At 33.8% G+C, this 18,834-nt stretch overlaps 1 pseudogene; it reads right to left on the reverse strand.

Annotated features, from left to right (window-relative positions):
• Positions 1 to 7,426: 7,426 nt before the first annotated feature.
• Positions 7,427 to 8,871, reverse strand: LOC137815488 (uncharacterized; annotated as a pseudogene).
• Between the last annotated feature and the right edge of the window lie 9,963 nt (positions 8,872 to 18,834).

Here is an 18,834-nt window from a genome sequence, read left to right on the forward strand (position 1 = left end):
TCTCTGGAAGCTTCTGGCTTAGGCAAGCTTGGGCAAGTGTTGAAGCATTCCAACTTTCCCTTTTTATCTTTGTATATTCCCCTTTTGCCCTTTCTTCTCCATTTTTCCCTAGAATCCTAAAATTAAAACAAATTTGGGAATAAATCGTTCTTATTCATATTATAATCACAAAATATGTAAAAATGTTTAAATTCGTAAGTTCAGGGTTATATTATAATTAGTTTATCAATAAACATCTATAAGTGACTGTATTTTAATATGAAATATTATTAAAATATGTCACTTATCATCTATTACAAGTTGATGTAAAATATTCCTTATTTTAGCAAATTGTAGATCATAGTTTTTAAGTTGTGCAGTAATATCCGTTGGAGTTTGATTATTTAAATTGCCATGAACACTAGACTGATGAGATGGGTAACTCATTATGTGAAGGTAAAAATATTTCACAAGTATTTTTTTTTAAAAAAAAATTCAACTGGAGTGAGGGTCAAAGATTGTTTTAATCATAAAAGATTTATAATTTGGGTGAAGTTTAGCAAAGGAAACAAAAGTGAGAAAGGTTCAAGTTCACTCCTAGGAAAGCAAGATGAGTCACAAGGACTTCTTAAGTACCAAGGTTTTCCTACTCAAAGCTTACCTTAAAGATATGACAGAGGACCATCCAAGCCACCATACACAAGAATAAAAGATAGATGAACTGTTTGTATTAATAATATAATAAACCTATATAGGATTTGTATTTTAAATTTCCTTAGAGTATTTTATAGATGAAACAAAGATACTCTAGAAACCCTAACCTGTCACACAAGTAAGGACTTCTAGAGCACCTTAGAAGAGTACACACGATCTCCTTAAGCCACCACACTCACCATAGTTAAGTCCACTTAACTAGACTTAGGGCAGCTTAAGGAGCAAGCTACCTTCATCTATAAATACTCCAAAATACTCTCATTTATTCAGATTTACAAATATTGAATGAAGAACTCTGAATTTGAGATTCATTCTTTGTTAAATCTCCTTTTGCTAGAGAGCCTCCAAGGCCTAGTAATCCCTAGAAATTTAGCCAAACCTTTTTCTACTTCTACCACTAAAACTACTCTCGTTCCTCACCAAGAGCTCTCATTCTCGGTGCAAACTCTTCTCCATTCCGCTGCCACTGCATTCAACTTCTACAATCCATCACCTTGGATTGCATCAGGTGGTATTAGAGCACACAACGATCCATGGCTGCTGCACCGCATTTCAGCTAAGTCAAAATTCTAGAAATTTTTTTATGTTTAAGCACTTATTCATATTCAGTTTTGTCACTTATTCTTGAGTGTTCTTCTTGTTTTCTTCACTTACTTTCCACCATTTAAAATCAACTTCTACCATTTATAATTCTTTTCCACCGATTAAACATCTAGTACCACCGTTCATTTTTGTTCAAACCTTCATCAAACACTTTCTTGCATGTTCCATTGCCAAACCTCATTGTTCTTCACTATTTTCAGTTGTTCTTGTTGTTTTCCTCATTTTAATCAGTTAACTTTGTATTTTATTTGATGTTTCACCATTTAATATCTTTTATACACAATTTAAACGATTTGCATTGTCTTTTGCTCGCTTAAAATTGCTTACACCCTCATCCACATGCAAACCTGACCAACATTGTTTCTGTTTTTCATTGTTTTCAGTTTTTCTTGCTTTTTGTGTTTAATTTTATTTTTATGTGTGTTTAGATGTTGTTTTTTTTTTGTTTCTAACCCTTGCATGTTACTTGTCATGTCCAAATATTGATTAAATTTTTCCAAATCATTGCTATGATGTTGTTGTATGTTATGTGTTTGTTCATTTGATCTAGTCACATAACCTATTTGATAAAAGTCCTCTTGTATTTTTTTGAGTATATGATTTGGTGTCTTTTCATTTTGACCTATTCTTGAGTCTCTTAATTTGTTATTAGTTCATTAGTAAGTTTCTACATACATTTCCAATAATTGTTTTGATGTTTTGTTTCATTGTTCTTTGATTTCTTTAGGTTTATGTTCAGTTTCCATAATTGTATGATTTACACTTAGTTTTGAAAAATTATCTTGACCTTATTTCGCATCCAACTATTGTGAATTTTTTTCTATAAAGACCTTAACATGTGTACCACACTCAAGTAAAAAAGATACGTCCTAATCTCAGCTACAAAAAAAGTTATAAATTCCAAAAGTCAAGACGTTTTTTCTGTTTGCCAAACTGTTTAAGTGTCAATTTTGCTCTCAATTTTAAATTTTCTGCACCTAATTACCTTGGTTTTTTAGCCTGGAACTTTTACCATATCGTGTTTCATATGTTACCTTGAACTAGTCAAAATTTCAGCTTCAAATTCACTATAGAAAAATTACCATAAATTTTAAAATCCAATCTGTCAGTTTTGAAACCAGTTTCTCCTTTGCTCCAAACTGTTTGCATTTTTACAAGTTTGGTTGATTTGTTTCTCATTGTATACATATCTATTTGCTCTCAATTTTGTGGCATTTTGTTCCTTATTGAGCGCATAATATACCTTAAAAATTTCAAATTCAAAAGCTTTGTGTAAAAATACATATAAATTATGGAATAGTCCCTATTAGTCCCCTCTAGAATTTTTGTTTTTTTAATCTTTTCAAGCTAAAACACCAAGTAAAATAGGTGCAGCAAATTAAAAACTGAGAGCTCAAATGCACTAAAACAAGGTTTGATACAACAAAAACGTCTTGACTTTTGTGATTTATACGTTTTTTGTGGTTGAGATTAGGATGTGCCTTTTTTATTAGTTGTAGTTGACATGTTAAGGTACATACAGAAAACATTTCACAAAGTTTGTATGCAGAACAATATCAAAATAAAATTTTGAAACTAACTGGAAAATACACTAATTTGGAAACTAAAACTAAAACCTAAAGAAGCAATGAAGAAATGAAAAAAACTACAAGACAACAAGTGAAAATTAGTGGAAGAAACTCATTAATGAACTAAAAGCAAGTTAAAAAACTCAAGAATAGGTAAACACTACAAGCACGAAAGCATAGACTTAGAAAAACACAAAAGAACTTTTATCAAACAGGTTGTGTGCACTAGAGAATATGATCAAACACATTGTATACAACAACAACAGATAAATGATTTTGAAAAAATTAAGCAATATTTGGACGTGACAATGGACATGCAAGGATTAGGAACCCTAAACAACACCTAAATTAAACACATACATACACTGAATTAAACACAATAAATAACAATAAACACACTGAATTGAATGAAAACAGCAAGAACAACCACCTTTGGAGAAGTTTGTTTATGGAAAGTGTTTGATGGAAAATGAGTGAAAATAAACCGTACAAAACTCAAGATTAACCCATTAAATTGAAGAGACCACACATTAAACAATGAAACAAGCTAAAATTACGAAAAAGAACAAAAAAAAATGGACAAAACCAACAAGACCATGCAAAAAAATGAAGAACAAATGAGGTTATGCAGCGAAACTAATCAAAAATTATTTGATGAATGACTTAATGAAAATAAATGGTGGATTTGTTGTTTTAATCAGTGAAAATGAGTTGTAAATGGTGGAAATCAAAGAAAACTTGAAGAACATGCAAGAATCAACCGAAAACAATGAAAAACAACGAGGTTTGCCAATGAATAAGATAAAAGAGTGTTTGTTGAAGGTTTCAATGAATTTAAACAGTGAAAACTTGATTTTAAACCGTGGAAACATATTACAAGTAATGAACAATGATAATAAAAGGTGGAAACAAATATTTGTGGAAGAATCAAGCAAAAACAATCAAGAATCGTGAAGAACACAAGTTGATAGATTTTTTTTGGTGAAATTTCACTACAAGAAAATAACAATTTAGTCATCGAATTCAGTGACTGAAAATAAGTTGTCGCAATTTGCGACCGAAATAGCCACCGAATACCCTTACTATCAAATCTGTGATCGAAATAGCGACCGAGTAAATTCTTAATGATGTTAGTTAGTTTTGCAACCGAATCAACGACCGAACATGAGAGTGACAAAACCATTAGTCACTAAAGTGGTGTTTTGAATAAATTGGGAAAAATATATCTACAACTGAATTAGCGACCGAAAATGTTTATGTTTTAGCCACCGATTTTTTTTCGATTGCTAAATATTATTGCTTATTTTATGCCACCGAATTAGCCACTGATTTTCTATTGGTCGCTAAATGTAATTTTTTATTTTTGTCACCGAATCAGCCACCAAATACGTTTATGTTTTAGCCACCGAATTTCTTTTGGTCGTTAAATGAAATTTTTTATTTTAATAATAATAATAATTATTATTATTATAATAATAATAATCTCAAACCCTCAACCCTCTACAGAGCCATTTTCTTCCCCACACAAACCCTCAACAAAGCCATTTCCTTCCCCACACAAACCCCCAACCCTGCTTCAAAAATCGGGTACTTGAGCGAACACTGTTATTGTTGGAGGAGGAGGAAGTTGTGGGTAAGAATGGAGGCGAATGGAGGTGCGTGCAGAGGTGCGAACAGAGGTGCGAACGGAGGTGCGAGTGGAGATGCGATCGAAGGTACTTTGATTGCTTGCATAAATCTAAGAAGTTATTGTTAGCTTTTAGGGCATTGAACTATGTTCTGTAGAATAATAATGCAAATCCATATTTTCCAAAGCATTTATATTTACTTTTATATAATCACGTAATGACATTATTAGTTGTTAAAAGAGGTGGCATAAGTGAGCACTTTATGGATGAATGAATGAAAATGAAAAAAGGTTTACAAACCAAACTCCTCTATATATGCGTAATTAAAAACACCTTAAGAGTAACGCGTTGGATCTCAATTTTATTAAAAGTGTCCAAATATATGCGAATTACGTAGTTATGCAGATTACTCAACCAATAAGGTCCCAGTAAATCATTTCCTTGTAACTAGTAACAGTGGCAATGATTACACTGCAACTTTGAATTAGAAGACCAGAGATTTCAAATGATCTTTGTCTTGCTTGATATGGTTTTGTTGCACTTAGAGTCTTCTATCTTCAATATTTGCTCTATCATACATATTCCAAAATTGGCAAAATATTAGTGTAGTACGCATATTTTATACCTATAAATGGGAAATTCTTCATTTTTTATTTTTTAAAATTGTATTAAGTGGTAGATTTGTATTATTACTAAACATGTTGAACAAGATTGAAACTGCATACATTTATAACTTTTCCTTCGTATGCATCCTGGAAGTTATAACAAGTTGTTACAGTGAAAACTTCAAGTAAGTGATATTTGTGACATTCTGGCATGGTTAGGGGGAAACTTTGTAACATATTCAAAGGGAAAATAATGTTTTTCTGAAGTAATGAAATATATGTAACATTTTTTTACTGCAACAGGTATTATTTTTGTAAATTGTAATCATTATCCGTTGATAAGAAATAATCATCAAATAACCATAAAGGCATTTCCATAATTAGGTTACAGTTGCAAAATTTGCACTTCTTCTAACTTCTAAACATTTACCAAGCATTGGTACTTGTGACTGTATTATGCTTGTGTGTGGTTCAAAACCATATGACTTTCTTCAACCCTTAAATTAAGCGATAGAAACCTGCAGTAGTTCTTTGGCAATCTTGATGCATTCTGTCATGGGGAAATTTGTCTTGATTGCATTTGTTGCAATGTGAGACCTGCTGGCAGCATAACCCTTCTGCAATAAACAACATTAAAAGCTCAATGAATATCTGGTTTATGGAGCTTTATTTAGAGTCAGCATGAACAATGTATGATCTCATTATCTCATCTAACCAAAGAAAGTAATGAAACTCACATTGATTTTAGTATGTTGTTTAGTATTGAAAGAGATTAAAGAGTATTTTAAACTTTTCAGCATTTAACCTCTATTAATGTATCTTTTTCCTAGGGAAAGAATACACTCATGATACATAATAAAAGGTAACACCCTTTCGTTTTATATTTTGGTAAACCATACATAAGGAAACCAATCAATTTTAGTGAATAAGTAAAGTTTTGGGCATTTACCTAAAGAAGGGGGTTGTGTTGTGCCATGTGATGTGAACAATGTTAAGCCATAAATGATTTCATGGCTTAACGTAGGAGTTTAATTAGTCATATTTGAATTAATGATCAATAAATACACTTAAGACTATCTATCTAGAACAACGTAATGATCAATAATCTTTTAGCCATTTTGAAAAAGATCTAAACTAAATTTGTTTCTGACAAAAATCTTCCAAATATATACTCAATAAAGTACACAATTATGACTTACGTTTTTTTAGATAAGAGATTTGTTTAAGAGTACCTGGTGTATGGCGCTCATCAAGGTCCTCAAACGTGGAGAATTGATTTTTGCACGACTGTCCATCTGCATAAATACACAAAAACCACCTTAAACCATTTTTCTAACCAGAGTAGCTAACATTATTTCACATTGCAACAAAGATACAATTTCAATAAGAAGCACCTCATCCAACTTTTTTTTTTATCAGCAATGAATAAAATAATTAAGGGGACACTTCAGGGGTGTCCCAACCCTTATATAAAAACATCTATAAAGATACCAGGCAGAAAGATAGATACAAGCACAAAGGCCTAGATCTTTGTCACTTGCTTTTTCAAAACCAAAGAGACTAAAATTTAGTCTCACAGAAAGCTTATTACAGCAGGTTGTTTTATATGAAAAGACAAAGCTTTAAACCCAAGAAAACCAATCAGCATAGGCAAAAGTGCTTCAGATCTGCATAATTTTCAGGTTATGCAGCATAGAAAGCTATTGCCTGCCATGACACTTGTTTCTCCAGCAACTCCATTAACCTTCATCAATGACCCACCGAGCCTACAATTGGTATAATCTTCAAATCCCTAACAACCACGGCAACAAGAACCAACAAATTCCATGAATCATACTTCAGCACTTCCAGACTTGTTCCCTAGCAGAATTGAGTCGTGTTGTTGTTTTTAGTTGCTTCTTATTAGAAGCGCCTTCCTTTTATCACAGTAGCAATATTTGCTTTGACTAGAGTTAGCAATTGGAATGCAACCAAAGCTTATTCCTACTAGGGCATTTTTCTGGCCCCTATCTTCTTATACAGTTCCTTCATCTCCAGGTTTCTTCCAAGAGACAACCAAATGGCTCTATAATTTTACAGATATGCTCTCTCAATTCAGAGCTGAAACCGAGTTAGTCCAATAACTTCACCACTAGTGTTTTCGGATTATGTGGTACCATCCTCAAACCCCAGTTATTAAGCAATAAACTCCCTCCAAGACCATCTTGCAGGGCTGCCTCAATTCACCTTACAGTGTGCCATAATGTAGCCAACCTGTTTTCACCTTCCTGCTGCATCTATCCATTTCACCATTGAGGGTTCCAAATAAACCCCTAGAACACTCCCAGGACTACACCCTGCATTGGATGTAAGCCCTGGTATAGTTCTTGCAAACCATACAAGGGCAAGTAGGATCAATTGGATGGGTGTCATCAGCCATTGCTTTGTGTTTTAATTTCAATACTCCCTCAGGAATGAGAGCAGTGCCAAAGCGTGTTGTTCGAGTGGGATACACGCAGTCATACATGTCAGCGCCCAAAGCACTACAAACAACAATATCAAGAGTTATGCTCTGGCAAAGCAGCAGTGCAGTGAGCAACAACTCACCAAAATGAATTTTTATCTTCACCGCTCAGGCAAATTGTGCTCCACCAAACCTTTGGCACAGATATCCCTCAATATAGGATCTAAACCACCTTGCACAATACCAAATAAGTTTTGATCATGAGGTCTCTTGTGAGCTGCTATACATCTGTCTATCCATCTAAGTGTTCGATACATAGCTTCCTCAACTCATGGACCAGTAATGGTGGTCTTTACAGCATCATCGAGAGCCATAATGATATCTGCTCCAATTTTGGATTTCAATTGATTCCTCAGGTGTAAGAAGCATTGGCTTTCCATCAACAGGTGACTGAAATGTCACACCTTTTTCCGTGATATCAGCAAGATGCAACAGCGAAACCAGTTAAAAACCGTGCTACTACCTTTCAAGCACTCCAATACTAGAGCCATCGTGATTTTTTCCATTCTGCTTTCTTGAGACTGCATATACTCATCACAGGGAGCACTATGATTTTCCTGCCATCACATAGTACATAACCCTCCATCCAGCCCTCCACACTTCCTGGCGATTACCTCTTTTACTCACCCTCCTCACCTGTAATATAACACATATCCCCTTGTCCAAGGCATCCCTTTATCGAAACAACTACACCACTCTGCCATCCTCATTCCACTCCTAGCTAGCACAGAAACCTTGTACATGCCATGAAACTACATCTTCTCAGCAACATCTCCCATATCAGTAGTCGTGTAAGCAAAGGCCTGTATTGAGCATCCAATCCGAGAAAGAACAGCTAGTGGAACCCGCCTCATACTTCAAACAGAGCCATGTGGAGAGTTGTGCTGAATGGAAAATTTCTTCAGCATCAGGTATCCCTTGTTTAAACACAACCAAGTTCCTCTGATCCCATATGCTCCGAACAATAACAATCCATAAACCCTTCCATACTTGATTTTGCTTAATACTGAGATGGATTAAATGAAAACTCTCAAAGTGATTTATGATTTCCTTATGTTGCACAGACAGAATACCAATCCACCTGAAACAAAGAAACCAAACCCGTTGTGCAAAAATACAATTTATAAAAATGGTAAATTAGGGTCACTTTCATCCACCATCACTGTTATTAGCTTTTTAAAGTTGTATTTACCATTACAGCCTATCCATCCCCACTCCTTGCCCAGATTTAGCATGTCCATAAGATATGCAGCATCATGAAGAGGTCCCATCCAAAGAGGCCCTGATACAACAAGGGAGTTCGAACCACAAAAAATAAGCAACTTCTTACTCTTAATGTAATGTATGATCGAGATGTGTCACATCCATATTAAGATGACTTGATGTATGACCAAATATATTTTAATTTTTTAAAATATAATTCATCTAACCATTAGCTTGTTTTAATGATATTTTGATTCAATATGACTTTCTTCATCTCTCTTGTCTACAGGAAAAATATATAGATAGCAACACCTCTATATAAGTAGTAGCACCTCCTCCCAAGATCAGTTACAAAGTAAACCAACAAATGTATGCTTTTCTTCCTATCAACCTAATACTTTCATATTTGCATTTTTAACTTTCTCCATTCAGTGTCTTGTTTTCTCTCTCTTAAAACAAGTGTATACATTAGGAATTTGTTGTAGTCAGATTGCATTAATGGAAATCCCAGAAGGTAGAAAGTGGATTTATAAAAGATTTGACAGAAACAAACATCTGATAAAGGAATTTAGAGAAGGAGTGTATGAGTTCCTACAATATGTTATTAGTCAAGAAAAGTTTCAAGAACAAGGTGAAATGTTAAGATGTCCTTGTATTAAATGTAGTTGTAAAGTTTTCAAGTATGTGGATCAAGTTGGGTGGGATCTTTATCAAAAGGGATTCATGCCTAATTATTATTGGTGGACAAATCATGGTGAAGAATTGCCACAATCTCCCCCAATGTATGTTTCCAATTTATGTTATGGAACTTGTGAACAAAGATAATGAATTAGGTCATTTCCATTAAATGATAATGGATCATGTTGGGCCCTCAAATGCACATTGCATGCAACCAGAGAGTGTTATTGGATCTGAGTACATGGAGGAAAATCCTGATCTGGAAACTTCAAATTTTTTTAATATGCTTGTTGTTGCACAAGCACCCTTGTGGGAAGGATGTGAGAATCACTCAGAATTGTCAGCTTCTTTGGAAGCTCTAAGCTTGAAATCTGGTTATAATATGTCTGAAGGATGTTTCAATAGAATGGTCCAACTTATGGGGGAGGCTATGCCCAAAGATCATCGAATGGTTAATAATTTTTTCCAAGCTAAGAAGTCGGTGGAAAAATTGGGTTTGGGTTGTACGAAAATTGATTGTTGTCCAAAAGGATGCATGTTGTATTATAGGGAAAATTGTCATAAAAGTAGAACTAATTGCTTTATTTGTCGAATGGAGCGATATAAGACAAACACTAGGAAGGGAATTGACAAGAAAATTGTTAAGAAAATGTGGTATTTTCCCATCATTCCTAGACTTAGAAGGTTATACTTTTCAGTGGCAACTGCACCTCACATGAGATGGCATAGTGAGAATCAAAGGGACCCGTCTATTTTGTCTCATCCATCTGATGGAGAAGCTTGTAAGCATTTTGATAGAATGCATCCAGATTTTAGTCAAGACCCAAGAAATGTCAGATTAGGTTTATGTGCAGATGGGTTTAATCCTTTTGGTCAATATGGAAAAAGTTATTCTTGTTGGCCAGTTATCCTAACCCCATACAACCCTCCGCCTTCCATGTGCATGAAGAGGGAGTTTATGTTTTTGACAATCTTAGTTCCAGTTCCTTCAAATCCAAAGCATAAGATTGATGTGTTCTTGCAACCACTTATAGATGACTTATGAACCTTGTGGACTGATGGGATATTGACTTATAACGTGTCACTAAGGCAAAATTTTATGATGAAAGCTGATTTGATGTGGACAATTAATGATTTTTCAGCATACGACATGTTATTGGGTTAGATGACTTCTTGTAGACTTGCTTGCCCTATATGTATGGAAAGAACAAAGGCATTCTATCTTAGTCATAGTCACAAGATATCTTTTTTCGACTATTGTCAGTTTCTTTCACCTGATCATCATTTTAGGAATAATAAAAAGGCATTCAAGAAGAAGTTTGTTGAGACTGATCCCCCTCCTCCATGTTTGTCTAGTCTTGACATTTGGAATAGGGTTGCACACTTACCAGTTTGCACTAAATTACAAGAAGAACAAAATATTCCTAAATATGGTATTAAACATAATTGGAAGAAACAAAGTATATTTTGGAGGTTGCCATATTGAAAAACTCAACTTTTACGTCACAATATGGATGTTATGCACACACAGAGAAATGTGTTCATGAATGTGTTTGACACTGTGATGGATATCAAAGGAAAAACTAAGGACACAAACAAGGCTCGATTGGATGTAGCACAAATATGCAATCGAAAAGAGCTAGAGTTGAAAGATATTGGTGGTGGTAAACTTATCAAATGAAAAGCAGCATAAACATTTACGAAATCTCAAAGAGTCTTTATTTGTAAATGGGTTAAAGAACTGAAGTTTCCAGATGGATATGCTTCCAATTTGGGTAGATGTGTTGGCCTTAATCAAGGCAATTTACATGGCATGAAAAGTCATGATTGTCATGTGTTCATGCAACGTTTGCTTCCAATTGCATTTGACGCATTAGCAAAATCAATTTGGAATGTTCTTATTGAACTCAGTCTTTTCTTTAGAGAATTAAGTTCGACAACACTAAATGTTGAACACCTAAGAGTTATGGACGAAAATATTTATGTGCTATTGTGTAAATTGGAACAAATATTTCCACCAAGCTTATTTGATTCCATGGAACATCTTCCAATTCATCTACCTTACGAGTCAAAAGTTGGTGGTCCAGTCCAATATCATTGGATGTATCCATTTGAGAGGTATAAAATTATTAATCACTATTACAACATTTGTAGTTTATTTATTTAATATTTTAAATTATGTACATCCATATTCTTTTTTAGGTTCTTACACTCCTTAAAAAAGAATGTAAAAAATAAAGCCATGGTGGAAGGCTCTATTTGTGAAGCTTACTTGGTAGCGGAAACATCTACATTTTCCTCATTTTATTATCCTGATCATGTTGAAACAAGAAGGACTAGGATCCCTCGTAATCTTGAAGTAGGTAAGGGTTGTTCACATGCTCCTCCTATTTCAATTTTGAATTATCCAGGAAGAGAAATTGGAAAATGCATGACATATTATCTAAATCAAAGAGACTTTGATGTTGCCCAATTGTATGTTCTTCAAAACTGTGAAGAGGTTCAACCATACTTTGGGTAAGATGATGTTCACTCATTTGAAAAGAAAGTTAATTATGTTGCATGAGGTTTGAATAATCAATTTCTTTGTTGTAGTATTTATGTTGAATATTTAAGAGAGATTAGTCCTACTGCTTCAGAAGCTCAAATTGACCAATACATTTCATCCTATTTTGCTACATGGTTCAAACAATATGTAGGTTTTTAATTTTTCTTTTATAAAAATTTTATATTTAGATAGACATTGTGTACTTTATAACCTTTTGTTTAGGTTCTAAATCCAGAAAATAATATTGAAGATCCATTATTGGTTAATCTAGCATGGGGTCCTAAGAGAAAAGTTCAATCATGGCTTATCTATGTTATCAATGGATACAAATTTCACACTGTTCTTTGGAGTGAAGGCATGAATTCCACTAACTATGGTGTTTATGTACGAGGAACCAATGGTCAATCAGAGTCAGATTTTTATGGAATATTGTCTAATATTATTCAATTGGAGTATATTGGCTTTCCAATAATGAATGTAGTTCTCTTTCAGTGTGAATGGTTTGATAATACTCCTAATATAGGAACCATAGTATATAAGAACTATGGGATCGTTCAAGTAAAAGAATCACGGAGATATAATAAAGAATATGATTCATTCATATTTGCACAACAAGCAGAGCAAGTTTATTACACCAAATATCCAGAGGGACACCAAGGTTGGTTGGGAGTAATTAAAACAAAAGCTCGTATTAGAATCATTGATAACACAGTAAGAGAGGTTGAGCATGACACTCCATACCAAGATTATGAGCTTTTAAAACTTGAAGTAGTGCTGCATGTTGATCCATAAATCATTCATGATTCTCTTGTTGATGTTGATGGGGGGAGAAAAAATAGATCTACAATTACTAAATGAAACAAACATAGATGAGCAATATGAGGAGGAATACATTTCAAGTGAGGATAACATTGAGAGTGATTTTAGTGACACAGATACCTCTTCGGTAATTCATGCATTAAAATTGATTGTATACCTTGTCCAAATTATGTTTAACATTAATTTTATTGTGGTTTCCCATAATTGTAGTGAATAACAGGCAAGATAACTGACATATTTGGTTGTAGAAAACACAATCAGGTTTGAGTCTTTTGATCATGATTACTTTATTTGTTTATTCAAAATTGATTGATCCACTTTGATTATTGTATTAATTACATCTTATATATGTAATATGTTTTACTTGCAGATGACACCAAGGGGTAGAGGTGGTGGTGGTAGACCACCTAATCGTGGTGGTCAAGGTGTTCGTGTTGTTGATATATCTTTACCCAACACCAACATTCCCCCTTCGTTTGTTTTTCCAACAACTATGGAGTCTACATGTCATATCTATGAAGGACCCCTACTTCACGAACAAGATATTGAACATCATGTAGGAGAATCAAATCCTACTACCTTTTCTATAGAGCCAATTATGAATCAACCTTCACCGATACAAGACTCTTTTACACTTGACAATGAGTCTGGCAATGTAGTTGATCAAAGACCCTGACTTCATGCAAAAAGAGGAGAGTAAGTATATTTTAATCTAATTGTAATTCATCAATATGATCTGATTTTCACATATCATTTTGACAATATGTTTTGAACACAGGTTTTCACCGGCAAATGGACCTTCCAATGTAATCTCACGAATCATCAAGCAAAAATATGATGAATCCAGTCCCACTTGGAAGAAGGTTCGTCTTGAGCTCAGATATAGATGGTTTGGGGAGTTAAAGGTAATTTGAGTTATGATTACATTTAAAATGTTATTTTATTTTTCTACAATGTTTGTTTTCAAATTTATTTTTCATGCATAAAGAGTATAGGTGGGATCTAGAACAAGACCAACTCATTAGATCCATTTTTTATACAAAAGCCTCTCGTATCTTTAAAAATGCTATGAGTAAAGTTAGGCATGGTCAAGATAAGGGGACATGGATTCCACCACTTGTTTGAGCAACCTTGGACCAGCATTGGAGTTCTACAAAATTCCAAAACAATAGTGTTATTGCTAAGGCGAATCAGGTTGTTGAGCAGGGAGCCTCAGCCTACTGTGGTGGTTCCATATCTACTGCGGCTCACTTTGAGAAAATGGTAATATTATTATATTTTTTTTCTCTTTCTATATTTAATTTAAATACAATCTATTATATATTTTTATTAAATTTATGTAGACTAAGGAGCTTGAACGACAACCAACTGCTTGGGAGGTTGTAGAGAGAACAAAGAAATTGAAGACTGGACAATGGGTCAATGACAAGACTCGCGACCTTGCGGTATGTTTAAAATTTAAGTTCTAATTTAATTTTTACTATATGTTTTCTTCGCAATAATCAATTTGACTTCATTTTCAGGAGAAATATAAGAAACACCGAGAAGAAGCCCAACAACAGCAAATGCTTGAAAGCGCATCTTCGCAAAAATCTCATGTTGCCTCTATTGATGACAATGAAATATACATCGATGTTGTTGGAGGTGGAAATAAAAAAGGGAATGTCTATGGTCATGGTGTATTGAGAAAAAGGTTTAATAGTTTAACAAGTGCTCATTCTGCTACAAGCCAAACTCCAGTAGTTCATCAAATAGAAGAAATGCGTGAGATTATTCAAAAGCTAAATGATGAAATTATGACAAAACATGTCAAGGAGCAAACACTTGAAGAAAAGATGGAGCTATTGATGAAAACTCATGAAGAGCAAAGTGAACGCATGCACAAACAAGACGAGCAGATGCAACTCATCCTACAACACATTCAAATGAATAATCCAGCATCAGGCTCTTCAGATCCTACTACTAGTGGACATCATAAAGGAGACACATTAGAGATGACAGTTTAGAAGAAGATTAGTTGTATGTTGAATTATATAATAGATTTGACTCTTTTAACTAGTTTTCAACAGTTTTAGTTGTGTAGTACGATTTACCTTTAATTTGAGTACAACTCCTTCTTAAACTATGTATTTGAAGTTCATTCCTATTTAGCTTGATTGAATTTTGAGTATCTATGAGGAGGTTTGAATTTTTTTTATAAAATGGTCAAAATACCATTTTAAATAGGTATTAATAATACATATAAAAATAGTCACCGAAATTGATTTGGTGGCTATTTAGCCACCGAAATCAAATTTGTCGCTATAGGGGTCTCCATTTAGCCATCGAATTAGCCACCAAAAGATATTTTTTAGCGATTGAAAACGGTGGTCGCTATCACCTTCTATTTCACCCACTGATTTAGTCATCGAAATTTGGGTTCTGAATTTTGGTGACCAAATTTTCTGCGACCGGTTTAGCCACCGAAATTTCGATTGCTACTTTGGTTTCCGAATTTTGGTGACCAAATTTATGTGCGACGAATTTAACAACCGATATTTTGGTTGCTAATTTAGTTTCTAAATTTTGGTGACCAAATTTCCTGCGACCGATTTAGCCACCGAAATTTCGGTTGCAAATTAACGACTACTTTATAATTCGGTAGCTAAGGGCTTTGCGACTAGGGTTTTCGCTTCGATCTTTATTTGGTGACTGTTTCGGTCACAGATATGTTTAGTGACTGACTATAGTGCTTTTAGCGACTGAATTTGGTGGTCGCTAAAAGTGATTTTTTTGTAGTGTTTGACTTAGCTTGGCCGAAGGATCTTAATGTGCTCTAATCCACATAATGTAGTCCAACCTTATGGTTGATGGATTGATTGGAGTGGCAATGAAATTGAATTGAAACAAGTGCACCGAAATGGTGAGAGGTGCAAGGATTCAGTGAGGTTGAAGGTGCAATGAAAGGAGATAGGTTTGACCAACCTTCCCTAGGTACACTAGGCCAAATAGGCTCACTAGCAAGAGAGATTTGGGAGAGAATGAGTATTCAAGTTCTGAAGTCTTCAGTCAATATATGCAAGTCTAAGTACATGAGTGGAAATTAGAGTTTTTATAGATGAATTTAGATTGCTCCATAAGCTACCATGGTGGCTTAAGGAGGTTGTGTATGCTCCTTTAAGATGCTCTAAAATCCCTTACTTGTGTGATAATTTAGGGTTTCTAGAGTGTCTTTGTTTCATCTATAAAGTACTCTTGAAAAAGAAACCAAAATACAATTCCTATACAGGTTTATTCTAGTATTTATATAAACAGTTCGTTTGTCATTTATTCTTGTGTACGGTGGCTTGGATGGTAAAGTTTTCCTTTGGACCATTCTCGCTTGAGCAAGATTGGCCCGCTTGAGCAAGTCTTGAGCGAAATTAAGTTGGCTTGGCCGAGTTTGAGGAATCTTGTGTTGAAGATGGATGCTGCCTCTTCAAGACAAAATGTTTGATGAAGCCAAATGTGTATTTTTCCTTAGTGTTTGTATTTGTTTTAAGGATGTCTTAGGTATAGATTAGAGGTTGTTTAAAGTAGGTTTTTTGCTGAGTAATTCACCTCTTAACCCTTGACCATGTGATAAGAACAAGCACAAGTTTTATGAAAATGTTTTTCACATGTTTTGAAAAAAATATTCTTTACTGCATAGAAAATGAATCTGTTCTTCTCTAAATGAATAGATTCTTTTCTTAAACTGATGTTTTGATTAAGTGCTTTTTAAAATCATGTTTTATGCATCGAGTATATTGACTAAGTCTTCATTCCATCAAAACGACTGTGTTTCTCTTATTAAAAAGCTCTTGTTATCGTTTTGAAAATGAATATGTTTTTCTCTAAATGAATAGATTCTTTTTAGTCTGGTGCCACTTTTTTCTTGAAAGGTTTTTCACAGCTTTATCCTTGCACCAGGGTGTTTGACTAAGTCTCCTAAATCTAACAAAATCTCTCACTACCTTTGAAAATAAATTTGTTCATTTTATTTTCAATCTGTTCTTTTTGTAACAACTTTAACTGTTTTTTGAAAGTTTGTTATAAAATGTTTCCTATAAAAAGAGAGTTTGTTCTGGCTTTAAATGGTTGTTCATATAGTTGAGAAAACTGGTTTTTACAACTGAGATAAAAGAGATTTCAGAGGATTAGCACAGGTTCTTGAAAGATTTTTCAAATTACAAAGTGTGCTTGTTCTTAGTTGGTTCTAAGGCTTGGCTAGAGGTGTTGTCACTGTGTGAGCAATCTGTTCTACTGGTCTAAGACAGATTTCTGCATTCTCTATCAGGTGTATTCGTTTCATATTCCAATTACTTGTAAAGTGTGTTTGTAAAACTCTTCTTGATAGGGTTTCTTGAAGAGTTGTGTGTGCTGGAATAGTGTTTTTCAGCAAGGTGTGTCATGTTCTTGTAGGGTTCAAGAACAGTGGTTTTGTAATTGTTTTGAATTGTGGTTTAGTGGATCTCACATTGGATTAGGTGGAAACTGGATGTAGCTCATTTGAGTGAACCAGTATAATTGTTTTGTGTTCATTCTCTCTTAATCCTTGCACTTAATAATCGCTGAATAAACTAATATGCCAAGAAATAAATCTATTCAATTGTGTTTGAATTTGTTCTTTCTGGGTACTTTTATACTGTTCTTGATTTTCTGGAAAACCTTTTGAAGAACTTTTGTGTAAATTTGTATGAGTTGTGAAACATAATTGGAATTCGTGTTCTGTAAAAGTTAACCCAATCTGTTAATTGATTTAAAAACAAGAATTGTTTTTGTATTCAAGGGTTGTGATTAATTGTTTAGCCCTCTGGTTTATCCTGTGGAAATCAATTTGAACTTTGCCTGCAGATCATCTTGCTCAACATTTGAAATCACAGCACTGTGTTACTGTTTCATTAAAGAGAATAAGAAAAATAAATTTGTTCATTGTTAAATAAATCGATTTATTTGTCTCTGTCCTGTGATAAATTCAAATTTATGCGAAAGTTTTAAAAGCTCAATTCACCCCCCCTCTTGAACTTTGACACTATCGAAGCCAACATCTTGAATGTCTAATCCTTCTCTTTTCTAGCTCTTCTCAAGCCTCCCTATTCGTCCTCTAATCCTTTGCTCAATCTTTTCTTAAATTCCTGAAAATAACAGAAATTTGGGATTAAATAGTTCCATTAATCTCATAACTCCAAAATATATTTTTAAATTCTAACTTCTCAAATTAGGGTTGAGTCATGACTTAATGAACAATTAAAATCAATAAATGTCTAAGTTTTTGCATGAAATATCACTAAACAATGACACTTATCATTCATCTTCCTCTATTAGAAGTAAGCTTTCAAACTTTTATAATCCTATGGATTAAACTCGTATTTGATGGCAATGGCAAACTTCTAAGAATTCTTATTTCATCTTTCCAATTGTGTTGTTGTAGTTCTTATCTTATCTTCATTCCATTCATTACAAGAAAATCATTAAATAGAAACAAATTTTAGAGACAAAAAATAATTAGTTGCTATATTGACTAAATTCACTACACGAAAAAGTACATTTAGCTGCAAAGAAAAGCGAGGGTGACACTTGTGACACTAAAGAGTGTCAGCTACGCCTTCACAATTAAAGAAAATAAAATAAAGTGGGGAAAAAGCGTGGGTTATACCCACACAAACTTTTAAAAAATAAATAAAAAAATAATAATAATAAAATTTTAAATTTTTGAAGGTTAAGCCCACGCCTTTCTACTTAAAGTTTTGAAGGTTAAGTCCCCGCTATGACTATTTAAAGTTTTGAAGGTTAAGTCCCCGCTATGACTATTTAAAGTTTTGAAGGTTAAGCCCATGCTAATGCATTTTAAAATTAAATAAAACTCATTTATTTGACAAAAATTCATTTATTCGAAAACTCATTTTTGTTCCTTTTTGGTGCGTGAACTTATTTTTGGTGCGTGAACTCATTTTTGGTGCGTGAACTCATTTCGACTGAGAGCATT

Source organism: Phaseolus vulgaris, chromosome 1 (assembly GCF_000499845.2).
Source record: "Phaseolus vulgaris cultivar G19833 chromosome 1, P. vulgaris v2.0, whole genome shotgun sequence".
Classification (NCBI taxonomy): Eukaryota; Viridiplantae; Streptophyta; class Magnoliopsida; order Fabales; family Fabaceae; genus Phaseolus; species Phaseolus vulgaris.